Source organism: Camelus dromedarius, chromosome 17, assembly GCF_036321535.1.
Source record: "Camelus dromedarius isolate mCamDro1 chromosome 17, mCamDro1.pat, whole genome shotgun sequence".
Classification (NCBI taxonomy): domain Eukaryota; kingdom Metazoa; phylum Chordata; class Mammalia; order Artiodactyla; family Camelidae; genus Camelus; species Camelus dromedarius.
In genome coordinates this window covers 39,751,102-39,765,200 of record NC_087452.1, presented here as the reverse complement: position 1 = coordinate 39,765,200, position 14,099 = coordinate 39,751,102, and the positions used below count along the sequence as shown (strand labels likewise).

At 48.3% G+C, this 14,099-nt stretch overlaps 1 long non-coding RNA gene across 1 annotated transcript; it reads left to right on the top strand.

Moving 5' to 3' along the window:
- Window positions 1–1,757: 1,757 nt before the first annotated feature.
- Window positions 1,758–13,892, top strand: LOC116158362 (uncharacterized). Its single transcript, XR_004142672.2, has 4 exons — window positions 1,758–1,856; window positions 2,312–2,492; window positions 8,299–8,377; window positions 13,536–13,892. It is a non-coding gene; the product is annotated as an uncharacterized LOC116158362 (long non-coding RNA).
- The last annotated feature ends 207 nt before the right edge of the window (window positions 13,893–14,099 follow it).

Below are 14,099 nucleotides of genomic sequence, written 5' to 3'. Positions count from 1 at the left end.
AGTAGTATTTTCTTGGCGGGGTTCAGGGGGCGCAGTTTGGGGGTGATGCATGACCAGGACTTTAGATTATCTGAATTGCTTTACTCTCTTTACAAGGAGAACACATTCAGACATTGCTTACGTAATTAAACAATTTTAAGACTTACACCAGCCCTTGAGAGTCCAGGTCACTTGAGCTGAAACTAAGTTTACTCAGAGAAGTTCCCCAGCATCTCAGGTGGAGTCCGAGTCCTTCCAAGTGGGGACCAAGACCACACGGTGAGGTTCCATCCTCCAAGGGTCTCATAAGCCCTAGCCTACTCCTTTCCCCGCCTCTGCTGGAATAGCTGATGGCCGCAGCAATACATCCAGAAGGTGTCCAGAAAGATCTATGGAGTGTTTTAAATTGCATGAGACTTCCCTGGCCTCCCCAGTAGCACCGTGCAGAGATGCCACAACTCCCTATACAGCTTCTCTGAGAATTGCACCTGTAAATCTTCCCCGCACGTGGCATGGAATGCATCAGAGAATGATTCTGGGTGATGGTACATGTAACCGGCCGTGTGGATGGCTCAGTGGTTCCTGCAGGAGGAAGCCCGTTCTGTACTTACGTACCGGCACTGCCCCTTCCACCTTTAAGCCGTCAGGGTCGCCTCTCTCTCTCTCCCTCCTCTGCTGACTCCCCACCCGCTTCCTCGTCCCCTAGGTCCTTAACTAATGTCCATGGAGCAGCCGTTGGGACTACACGCTGGGCACAGGCGGGACGCCTCCTCCTTGGACGCCTGGCTGGTTTTCTCTCCCCGGCCCCACACTGACACTGACAGGCTGGTGACCGGTCAGAGGTCTGCAGTCTGGACGTGGCGCGAATGGCTTTTCACAGCACGCCCAGAAGAAGAGAGCAGGCTGGCTATCGCCGTTCAGAAAATTACCACTATTTTTATTTTTAGACAGCAATAAAAATAACGTCGGGGACCAGAGCAGATGAATGTTCCATTTATAAAGACCCAGAAGCCTGAGTTATAAATGGGGTGGCCCAGCCAAGAGAGGTCGGGGGAGGGGAGCTTGTGGGAGGAGGTGCAGCCCAGCACAGCGGGGAGGTAACAGCCCAGCGTGGGGAACGAGCTGAGCAGAAGTTCTGAGAGGCCCCAGGAGGACCACCTTCAGCAATTCCGGAACTTCCAGTGCCTGCCCAGAGAGTGTTAAGTAAAGCACCACCTGCCAGGCACCAAGTTCTGCTGTAGCCCTGGGTGTATACTCACCAAACGCTCCCAGTGGCTTTGCAAGCAGGGTAGCGTCGCCACCATTCAACTTACAAGGAGGTAAAAGTAACACACACCGCAGGTCACACGGCCCCTGGGTGTCAGGGTTGGGTTTGGCACCCCGTTCTGTTGAAATGACCATGCTTTCCTTCCACGAGCCTTCAGTGCCAAAGTTCCTGCTCTCAGTGACCCACCAGCGTCGTCCAGGCCTTCAGTCCAGCCAGATCTCCACGGGCACGCAGCCCAGAAAATGAACATGAGGGGGGAACCAGGCATGCATGGGCTAGTGTTAGTCTTTTAAACACATCCAGCACCAATGCTGTGAACAGGCTGAGATGTTGACAGTGAGGCTGTGACCCACTGCCTGTGTCCCTCCCTGTGTTGTAAAGGGAAGGCAGCACAGGTACTTTGGATTTCTGCTCTACTGCTTTTTACAAAATTAACTGTACCCCAATTTCCTTGGTTTTTACCTGATGTTCTTTTTCTGTCCCAGGATCCCGTCCAGGTTACCACGTTACCTTTTGTTGTCCTGACATCTTCAGGTTCCTCTTGGCTGTGAAATTCCTCGGACCTTCCTTGTTTTGGATGACTTGGACAGTTTGGAGGAGCGCTGGACAGGTATTTTATAGAATGTCCCTTGGCCTCACCACTTTGACCCCCCAGAAGTCCTGCTAGACAGCAAAATTCCTGCAGCTTCCACAAACATCTCTTAACTTCACACCCAGAGAATGACTTTGAGATATATTAGGACAGAGGGCTTTGATGCGTTCATTCATTCGCTCATTCATGCATTTATTCTACAAACAATCGCTGAGGCCTCCATATGCTCAAAGAAAGCAGCAGGGGAGGCACGGAGGAGGATGCAAGAGAAGCCAGAGACAAGGGTGGGGGCAGAAGGAGCACGTGTACCTCCAGTTGATGGTCCTCCCTGCTTCCTCCCTCTGGGCTGCAGCCCCCTCATCAGTGGGAGAAGGGTTGCACCAGACCAGTGTTCTCAGAGTAAGGTAGAGGGCCTCCTACATGAGAATCTTAAAGGTGCAAGTTAAAAATGCAAATTCTCTATCTTACTTTAGATTCACTGAATCAGGTGCTCTGGTCAGGAATCCACTTGGGGAAAAAAAAAAAAAAGACTGCAATTGATTCTGAGGCTCAGACAAGTTTGAGGGCCACCAGGAAAGGATACTGAATGGTCCACCTGCCCAGAGGGGATGTGTACAAGCCAGGGTGGATGCCAAGGCAGACGGATGAAAGCAGGTGAGTGACATCACATGGTGCCACTGCACTGGGTTCCGGGAACCAGTGCAGACACGGAGAGGTGGGTGCTCAGGGAAAGGGGCTGTGATCTGGAAGTCTGTACCTGGTGTCAGGGGACAGAAACGGCATCCTCTGGACCTGAAGCCTGAATGTATAGGAAGTCAGAGCTGGGTGGGGTTGGGTAGCAGCTTGTAGGTACAGAAAGGGGAATCAGGAATCCAAGGTGACTTGGAGACTTCAACACAGGTGCCCAAGAGAACAGCATTCTTTCTCAGGAGTAGGGTATCTGTAAGGCCTAGCAGGCATAGAGCAGGAAGGGGGAAAGATGAGTTGGTTTTAGGCATGCTGCATTGAAGGTCTCGGTCAAATGTATAAACAGACGTGTCCTGTAGGCATTTGGGGGTCCAGACTCACAGACTTTGGGCCCTAACAGAGCTAGTTTTGAGCTGCCCTGTCTCATCACCCTCCAGCTGAATGACCTTCCATCAGGTCAGCGGGGGCATCTCAGCTTCAGCTCCCTCCTCTGTGAAGTGAGTGCAGCCTTGACCTTCAGGGTTATACTGGCAAAACCTGAACAGAATCAGGGGTCTGTTGGGGAGGAGGAAGTAGGGAAATGAATGATAAATTAAGTAACTAGTATTATGCGCTTCAGAGATTGTTAAATTATGCCCATTCTCAAACAAAGACATTGAGCCTCCAAGAGATTAAGGCAGTCACCCAAGGTCACAGAGCACATACACGATGGAGCAGGTCAGCCTAGGGTCTGCACCATTGCCCACACAACGCCAGAAACACTTTGTCATTTAGTAGCGCGGTGCCACTCAACTGGTTATCACCTCATTTCTGATGAGTATGAACATGATGATTAGCTAATAAGGCAAAGCAGCAGTGAACTTGCTCTGATCGTCTTTCTGCGTAAGCAACTTCTGGTTATCTGTCGTACAGAGCACATTTTCTCTCCCAACCTTTCCTTTTATGTTAAATATACGATTTTTATCCTCAGTAGGGGGATTATCTCAGAGCAGAATTGGCAAGGTTAAACACTATCTATAAAACACATTCAGCTATGCCACAAAATGAATTACATAATATATCAGCCATCTACCTGGCTTTCAAAAACCTGCAAATGCATTTCTGTTCGGTATGGGTGAGTATTTTATATTTTGCCTCCCTTCCCATGAAGGTAAAAATGACCTTGGTTCTTAGAAAGTGAAGATATATTGAATGGGTGAGGATCAACACAGTTCCATTTCATTTAGTCGCCACTAAAATTGCAAGGAGTGAAAATAGAGATTGAATTTATTTTACTATATATTGCCTCATTTGAACTTTAGTAAGGCATTAGCTTCTAAGGAAAACCCTCCCCCCTTCCATGATCTCTTATTGATGGCATGTTAAGGAAATTGCCTTGACTTTATTGATTCTGAGCTGTGAGGTACAATGTACCCAGTGGTGTGTTAAACTGGGGAAAGTGTGCTGGGCTGGCTTTTGCTGTAGAGCTGGGACTTGCTGACCGTGCAGCACGCTGGCCCTACCCAGCACCCGTGGCCATTCCCCGGACCCCAGGAGTGAACTGATGCCACGCGGGCCCCATCAGAGCCTTCCCTCCACGACCATGCTTTAAAAGAGGGAGCCCTGGGAGTCAGTGAGCCTCATGACAGGAAGAGGAAAGAGTAGGACAAGACCTCCCCCCTACCAGCTGAGGCCCTCCGAGTGTCCAGCTTGCCTGGGGGGGCAGAGTTGGGGGTTCCCCCTTCAGACGTCTCCCCAGGTGGCCCGAAGCTGTGTGTCCTGGCTATGTTGCTTAACTTCTTGGAGCCTCGGAGCCTTCAGCTGCCAAGTGATTGTAGCAGGGAGAAATGAGTTGTTAACCTAGGCTGGCACCCACGTCCCTTTTACGTATATTGTTAGGGAAACTACTGTGATGGGCCACGCTGGGTAAGGAGGGAGGGAGGGGCCCCAGCAAATGGATGCGTGCAGACACTCAGACAGGGTGGTAGCTAGCACATCCTGCACCAGAAGGGTATCAGGAATGTGTGGGGATGGGAGAGAATCCGGAACAGATAGAGAAGGGACTTGGAGGTGGGAGGAGAAATGGAGGGGCTGGGCTGATGAAGATAGGATTTTTAAGATCAGGAAATCAGCGATACCTAATGTCATTTGATGTTGTTTGTAGTTAAAAAAAAATCTGCTGCTCTCAAACTTTGATAAAGTCTGCCACTCACACAAAAAGTGATTCAAGGAGGGAGGCTGAAGGAAGGACATAGAGGGTACAGTGTCTGCTACCTGCAAGGGAGTGTTTGGGGCTATGTGTTTGGCACTGACCATGCAGACCTACCTTCACCTGCTGCCCCTGCCAGCCGTCTCCAAAACAGAGAGCGGGTCCCCATCACCTTGCATATCCTCACAGCCCAGCCCACTACCTGGCACAGAGAAGAGAGCCAGTGGCTGTCAGCTGTCCCAGACCATCCCATGCTAGGGAGCCATCGCATCGCTGCTAAGTGAGCTTGTCCACCTCTGAGGACCCCCAAACCATAAATAAAAGCCTGCCCAAGCCTGACAGAAGGGCAGTGTCCCTTCCTTTCTGAACACGATCATGAATTCACTTTCTCAAGAATGAGATCAGAGAGGAGTGTAGGCGAAACAATTAAACCTCTTTTTGCTGCTGTTGTCTGACTGCCACGGCTGTACCCTGGGTATTGCCTAGACTGGCCAAGACTTTCCTTCCCCTCTCCCCACCATCTTAGCAAAAAGTGGAGGGAGTCAAGGATAGAAATGAGGGTCAGGGAGAGAAGAAGCTTATGAAGATCGGCAGAAAGCCCATCCTATCCCATAAGCATTCAGCAAATGCATGTGGAATAAACTTCAACGGGAGGTGACACTAGACATTATATAGGTCACGGGCCTGTGGCTCAAAGGTGTCCAGTTTAAGTGAGCCGGCCGGTGAGATGGGTAATGAGGGGCCGCTGCTCCCAGAGGGGCTCATGTCCTTTCTAAGAGCGGTAGCCTCTTCTCAGCGCCAGACAATTACTGCCAAGCAGATATAAGAGTCCCCTGTGGCTAGATATTCCTAATTTTTTTTCCCCAAGTAAAGCCAGAAATGTGAATTTTCATATAAAAATACCCATTTGGAAACATTGGAAACCAGTTCAAAAAATTTCACACACTGTACCAGTCAATAAAAATACATCTGCTGGTGGATTCAGTCCCGTTGTTTGATGAAGAACAGTGGTTCTCCGACTTAAGAAAGCAGCGCAGTCTCCTACAGCTCTTAGTGAGACAGAGATTGCCAGGCTCCCACCCAGAGTCTCTGAGGCCAGAGCCGGGAAGTTGCATTTCTACCAGTTTCCACGTCCCAAGATGCTGATGTGGCTGGTCCCCGGACCCCACTTGGAGATCCACTGCTGCTGTTGATCACCAGGGCTTCCAACCTTTCTTTCTGCCCCTGTGATGTCCTGCTGGCTGAGGGGAGGGCCCTGCTCTCTCCTTCAGCTCCCCCCACCCTCCCCACCGCTGACCCCACCCCCACCGCCCTGTGAATGAAGTTCTGAGAGCGACCTCTCTCTGCCTGCCTGCCTTCAGGGCGTGTTTTAAAAATAGGAGCACAAGGCTCTAATTTAGGGGCTCTTTCATTTCCTGATTATTTTTTCCTGGCAAGGTCTGGGCCCCAAGCATCACACTGTCTCCTCTGAGTCCCAAACCAGAAGACACTCTCCTGGAGAATCTTCAGAGCTGCAATGCCAGCTGCATTTGATCATTATTAATAGTAGATAAAATCCAATATAAATCCTCTGGGTGCCAGGGGTTCTGCAAGGTTGCTCTAATTGCCTGGAGCTTAAAACACACTTTTAACCTCTTCTGCCTTCAGAGAGTCAGTTCCAGCTAGGCCAGGGGAAATTTAGAAATGATTGGGGTTCTCATTAGGGCATGAGAGCACGTTTCTGGGAACTCAGGAGGGTTGGAAGAAGCAGCACATGCTGATTGCTCCAGGAGGACTATGCTCACCCAAGACTCTAGTGTGACTTGTTCTTTTTAAGCCTAGAATCACAGAGCTGACCTGATTGTCTCCCCAGCACAGGCGCTGACTAGCAAGCAGTAACCCCTCTTCCTCCAGTTTCCACGGAGAGTGGTGCAGACATTGCTGAAGACCAAGTTTACAGGGTAGCCCAGTAGCTAGAGATTGGGAATCAGCTGTCCTAAAAGACCCACTGCTAGGACCCTGAGATGACAGCTCATACGCACCTCTCACGGTGGTGGATCTAAGAACTTCATCCCCCAAGTTCCAAATGCTCCCTCTCTTGTCCCCAGTGCCTACATGTCTTGTCCCTGAAATCTCCCAACCCTTCTTCACTGATAAGACATGAAAATGGAAGACCAGTAGGCAAGTCTTAGGGTAACCACGCACACCACTGGCATCTGGGAAGGGCCATCCCGTAGGGCAGGATGTCACAGAGCAGGCGAGCACAAGCAGCTGTAAATAAGGTGGCCACAGGGCTGGGCATCTGAGTTTGGTGGGTTCCACTGGAAAAACCTCAGACTTGGACAGTTCTAACTGAGGAGTGAGGTTCCTGACCTGGACTCTTACAGGTGAAATCTAGACAGGAAACATGCACAGTCCTGCCAAGATCCTGCTTCGGGAAGCCTGCCACTGGTACCCAGGCTTCCCAAACCACTCCCCTCTCACCCCTCCACCACGCTGTCTGTGGTTAAGCCATTACCCCTTTCACACAGGGTCTGGGGCTTGTGTTTCTGCCATTGTTGACTGCACTGAACCCTTCTCGCTGCACCTAACACTCATTTTCCCTGTCTGAAATCAGGAATTCTGGAATTGTTAGAACCATTAAGAGACCTGAGCCCCACCTGTAAGGTGTGTGTAATGATAGTTGAGGATCAAACCTGGACAGCAGCCTCAAAGTCCTTGGCAACCGTGAACAGCTACGTATCTGAAGACAGGCAGCGGGGAGGGTTGCTTTGCCGGGAACAGTGAGGGATTCACACCGACCAGCTACATCCTTGCCTTGTCACCATTCCAATCAAGTGACTCTTCTCAGAGGATCTGAGATCATGAGATAGAGCCTTGCTTCTCAAGGTGTGGCAGACAGAGCCTCGACCTGGACATCTCTTGGGCACTTCTTGGGAACGCAGTCTCTGGAGCCCCGCCCCAGACCTCTGATTCAGATCCCAGATCTGACAAGCCCCAGGTGTCGCCTGGGCAAGTAGCCTAAGAACCCCTGGGGGAGGCCTTCCCTTTCCGGCCCTCCCTCGGCCCCCTTCACTCACCTCCACTGGAGTGCTTAGCTTATTTGCTGTGAGTTTTACACTTCACTTGTTTGTATCCAAGAAAAGAGTGGTAGCCAAAGCCAACGAGAAATCTGGAGACGCACAGGTCACAGACCGGGGCTCAAACCCAGCTGTGCTGCTGACCAGCACGGGGACCTTAGCGGGGTAACTTCGCCACTCTTGAGTCCTCATTTCTCCACCATGAAAAGGATCATTTCTACCTCACAAGGTTGTTGTGAAACAAAGCAGCTAAAACATCTGACTCTGTGTCAAGCACACAGTGGGCATGCAAAAAAAAATCCCCAAGGCCTACCTTCGTGCTTGGTGTGCAGTAATATTTAGGAAATTTAATTGAAATGAGTTGAAGCCGGTTGAGGTTCAGCCTCCAGCGAAACTGAATGTCTGCATGGGTGGGAAGGAGTTTCTGAAACTTCAGTCTCCCTGCTTGCTCTCATATCTCTTCTCCTTGATAGTTTTCATGTTGTGTCTTCAGCTGTTGACGAAGTATTTTTCCCCACCTTACAAGAGGCAAGAGGATGGATGGAGACGCATGGGGACCGAGAACAGGGCTGACCTCCAGACTTCAAAGCAAAAGAAGCGAAGCGGTGAGTGTGCCAGATTCAGTCCTGGCTTCTGTTTTGTTTGGCCCATACAGGTTTTAACTTTTTTTAATTACTTGAAGACTTTTAAAAATCTGGAGAATTTAGAGGGAAAAAATCTGGCTTTCTAGCTTTCCTTAAAAATACTGGCATAACTCAACCCCCACTGCCTGGCAACGCTTGTCCAGAGCTGAGATTTGCTGCTCCCTTTGGCAGGACCTACCCTCTCCACTAGGTCACAGTCCACACCGTTCCCTCTCATCACACTTCACCCACACACTGATCCTCCTCCCTCCAGGAGGTGGGGCCTCATTCCGCTCTGTGGAGTGTGGACTGCACCGAGAGACTTGCTTCTCACGTGCAGAAAGGGAAAAATAGAAACTCGACAGTAGAGGAATTCGGCCGGTGTCACCAGTGATGGAGGGTAACATCAGCGATACACCGTGTTCATTTCATGTGTCTCTGATGCGACATGAGACAGTCACGTCACCCTGGAGGTGCCTTTCCCCCAAATCCATGTCCCAGTCAAATCATGAGAAGGTATCAGACAAACCCGAATTGAGGGACATTCTACAAAACATCTGACCAGTCCTCTTCAAAAGTGTCAAGCTCATGAGAAACGAGACTGAGAAACTGTCACCGTCTGGTGGAAACTGAGGAGACGTGACAAATAAATGCAACTGAGAATCCTGGATGGAATCCTGGAGCAGAAAAGAGCCTGATAGAAAAGTGGTCAGATATGAATAAGGTGGATAGTTTAATAAGTTTGTAAACATGCTGATTTCTTAGCTCTGATAAATGTACTGTGATCGTATAGATGTTAACATTCAGCGGAGACTGTGTGAAAGGTACACTAGAACTCTCTTTGCAGCTTTACTGTAAACCTAAACTTACTTCAAAACAAAAATTTTTTTAAATGTATGCTGAACATCATTCCAGTTCAACAGAGATCTACTAACATATTTTTGATGACTGCCTAGCATTTCATTGTATAGAAATGCCAAATTTTACTTAATCAGTATCTGGATTTTCCCCCCTAATTTTTCTGTTGTAATAATACTGACATGATAATTCTTTTTTAATTTTTAAAAACATTTAAAAAATTGAAGTATAGTTGATTTACAATGTTATATTAGTTTCTGGTGTACAGCAAGGTGATTTAGTTACTGTATATATATATACACACATACTCTTTTCAGATATATAAATATAGAGAGAGATATATATATTCCTTTTCAGATTCTTTTTCTTTTCTTTTTTTATTGAAGTGTAGTCAGTTTACAATGTTGTGTCAATTTCTGGTGTACAGCATAATAGTTCCATCATACATATACATACATATATTCATTTTCATATTCTTTTTCATTACAGATTACTACAAGATATTAAATACAGTTCTCTGTGCTATACAGGAGAAATTTGTTGTTTATCTATTTTATATATATAGTTAGTATCTGCAAATCTCGAACTCCCAATTTATCCCTTCCCATCCCCTCCCCTGCTGGTAACCATGTTTGTTTTCTATGTCTGTGAGTCTGTTTCTGTTTTGTAAATAAGACCATTTTCTTTTTTTTAGATTCCACATGTGAGTGATATTATGTGGTATTTTTCTTTCTCTTTCTGGCTTACTTCTCTTAGAATGACAATCTTCAGATCCATCCATGTTGCAAATGGCATTATTTTATTCTTTTTATGGCTGAGTAGTATTCCATTGTATAAATATACCACAACTTCTTTATCCAGTCATAAGATTCTTTTTCATTATAAGATACTGAATATAGTTTCCTCTTCTATATAGTAGGTCCTTGTTCTTTACCTATTTTATATATAGTCATGGGTATCTCTTAGTCCCAAGCTCCTAATTTATCCCTCCCTTCACCTTTCCCCTTTGGTAACTATAAGGTTGTTTTCTAAGACATGATAATTCTTTGATTCACTTCTGTGTACTTGCCCTTAGGATAGATTGCAAAAAGTACAATATCTGGGTACATTTAAAGTTCTTTTTTCCAGCATCTGGGGGTTTCTGCACCGTTGTCCCCGGAAGAACAAGTGTACAGTTGCTGTTCCTCAGACCACACCTGGATGTGCTGAACTCAGTATCCAGGGATTCATAGGCCTAGGGATCTGCATTTTCTTCAGCAGGCCAGCCAGTTGTTATGGGCAGGGACATTTGAAAAGGGCTGGTCTGTTCTTGGCTCAAAGAACCTCAGGTGAGTTGCAGATACCTCAGTTGGCTCACACCCGCCAGAGGCCTGACGAACCCAGGAGCTGCAGGTGAACATCACTGTCTCCTGCCCAGTCTTCAGGAAAGAGCTGCTTCAGTTGCCAGAAAAGCTGTCCCTCTGGCTTTCTAGGGTGACCGGCTTGTCCTGCTTTGCCTGGGAAATTCCCAGCTCTCTCACTGAAAGCCCCGTGTCCCAAGAAAACCCTCAGTCTTGGAGAAACTTGGATGGTCAGTCGCTCTAAGTGATCTTGAGAGAACCCCGTCCCTACCCAACTGTGTGGCTAGGACAAGTTCTGCAGCTGTAGGTTTTAGAGGAGGAAACCAAGATGCTCCCTGACTCCTTGGTTCGACTCCTCCTTCATAACACCTCTCTTCCTGCTCCCAGTACCTCCTGCGTGCCGTGTCCTCCACCAGACAGCCTGCCACACCCCTCCTGCTGCTGTCTAGACATCAGCCAGCTCCTATTCAAGTATCAAAACTCAGCTCCATGATCACCTCCTCCAGGAAGCCTTCCTGCCTCTCCACAGGCTGGGTTAGATGGCAGTGCCTCTGTGCTCCCTATCTGGGCTCTCAGTCCCTGCCCAGGGGAGTCAGCTTGGCATGAAGGTTACAGAGTGTGTCTTGTCACAAATGCCACCTCGCCAAATTCCTATTCTCCCGCTAGCAGCCAGCTGACGTTGGGCAAGTTACTTAACCTCCCTAAGCCTACATTTCTCCATCTGCAAAATGGGCTTAATAAGACCACCCACTTCATAAAGGGAGTATTGGATTAACTTAAGTGAGAAAAATGTATGTGTAACTCACCACATAGTAGATGCTCAATAAATGGTCTCTGAAAGGATGAATGAATGCAAAGAGTTGAAAAATTCAGTTCAGAGCCAAAAGCCAGCCATCGTCTCCTGGTCCCACCTCCTGCCCTCGCTCCCTGTATGTGCAGCTTCCTTTATCACAGGTGTTCTTAGCCTTTCCAGCGCCGTGGACTCCTACGGCAGCCTGGTCCGATGGACCCCTTCACAGAGTAACTTTTTAAATGAGTTAAATAAAATAACAGATTATAAAGGAAGCTAATTATATTGAAATCATTATGAAAATATGAAGCATAATTTGAAATACAGGAATATATGTGCTTCTATATCAACACATTAAATAAGAGCTAGCAGCAGGTCTAATAATGACTATAATTTGAAGTAATGATGAACTTAAATGGTCTCTCGAGATAACTGCAAAAAGATTCACGGGGTAGAAAAATACCCATGCTTCGTCTTGGTGAGAATCCTGCCAGCATTGCTGTCTGTTGTCTCCATTTGTAATTGAAGAAAATGCTAAATTTTACCTAGAAGTCAGTGAAAACAAGGATGCAATGTTTTACCTATCCAGGTTTACAGACCCATTGAATTCTACCCTTGGGCCCCGGTGGGGAGGTGTCCACAGAGTCCGGGTTAAGGAGCCCTGCCATCTGTGCCAGCAACCTGGGGACCAGGCCACGAGAGAGGCTTCCCTCCAGCCTGGGGTACGGTTGGATGTGGGGGGACGTTCTGTGTCTCTGCTGCTGCTGGAACGTTTAGGATGGTTCTCTTTCTAGCCCTTCAGAACATTTCTTGCACATCAGGACACATCAGGAGCGTCACTAGGGATCGTCTGGCACCTGGTCTTTCCGTGACTGGAGTGGCTGCCAGAGGCCACGGCAGTGACAGCCCTGAGTCCCCAGAAGGACTCCTAGGAAGACACATGGCAGAGGGAGGCAGGCAGGGCCCCACTCTGGTGGCTCTGCTGCAGCCGGACCACCAGTCAGAGCAGATCCATGGGCCCGGGGACCCTGAGGATCACACAGCTCAGGGACCTCTCTTTAGAGGAAAAAAACACAAAATTACTCATAGAAAATTAGGTCTAAAAATGAATGCCTAGAATGAGAAAAAATGACAAAAAATTCTAAATATTAAAAAGCTAACAACACAAACAGCACAAAATCCAAAAAAAACAGCAGATTATTTTCATTAACTAGCTGCCTGACACCCCCTTTCCCCTGCAAGTATTTGTCTGGCTTCTGTTTGATTGCTGCATGACCTGACAACAGTTATATAATATTTTTCTACAGAGCCAGGAGAAGGATGAGTCTTTTCTCGTGCGTGGTGGTTCAGATTTTTTTTTTCTATTACTGATAGTTTATGAAGTTTCTTGTAGCTTCACAACTCATTATTGGTAAGGCCATATACTTTTTTAGGATTATTATCAACTGGTGGGGATCTTCTCTCAGTGGAGAGGTCTCCAGGCATTTCGGGTTTTCTCAGGCGGTGGCCCGTCTTTAAGTTGAAGACACTCATTGACCAGTCTGTCACCGTGTCATCACAGTGGCATATTAGGAGGTTGATACCCTCGGAGCTGACAGGCGAGAACTTCCCGTTTTTGAAGAAGCATTGCAGAGAACTGAAGCCTTCACTTACAAGTTCACATTATCAGGAAAGTGGAAGAAATTTCCTCGGAACATGTTTCCAATCTTACTTCTTCTCCCACCCTCCACGTGGCTCCGTGTGGCACACTGTCCTCTGTGTTTCATATCGTGTGACATTCTCAAAGGCCCTGCACCTCCGACACACAGCGCCAAGTGAGTCGGCTCCAAGGGAGGTGAGAGAATTCGTGGAAGTCAGTCCTGCACCAAGTCACCCGTCACAACTTAGCTAAACCACAAAGTGACCGTGGACCACGGCCTTCCACATCACTTCACCAGATCCCAGAACAGCCCGTGGCTGCCTGCAGCCTTGGAGGGGCAGTGGGACAGAGCTGTGTACAAGCAGAAAGGGGCAGTGGTTTCATGCATGGCGGTTAGGATACCTGGCCTTTGCAAATTTTACAGAAACATGGGACCACTTAGTCCCTCCTGGGCCCTGGGAAGGGCCCACATAAGTGGAGAGAACTAAAGCTTATGTTTATTTTGCTTCACAGGGGATCACCCTGCGCTCAGCTGCCAGTGACAGAAGATCCAGCTCAAAGTGGCTGCAGAAACAGGAAACCTCACGGCGCACAGACTGCAGATCAGGAGTGGGCGGCTTGAGGCGCGGATCCGGCAGTACCTCGGGGACCTGGGCCCTTCCTGCTTTTCCTCCCTGCCCCCTGCAAAGTCAGCTTCATCCAACACCCGCATCCCCTCTGCTCTTAGGTGGCTGGTAGAGGCCACCTGGTTGTCTGCATCCTCTAGGAACTTTGTCGGATCCTCCAGCCACCTTCTCCATGACTCTCACGGGCCCAAAGTGGGTTGCCCACTGGTCCTAAACTCATCCCAGGCCAGGCCACCAGCATTACTTCCTGCCAGATCAAGTCAAGGTCAGGCCCCAAACCTCGCTGCTGCTCCTCCGTGAGTGTAGAGGAGTCAGTCTGTTGCAATGTCACGGAGGTCAGAGGTCCACCCTGGTCAGTGGTCTGCTGGGAACACAGAGTCCTTTTTTGGACAATATTTATGTGGAAAGATGCCTTCAGAGCCCCAAGCCATCCATCCATTCTCTCATTTAT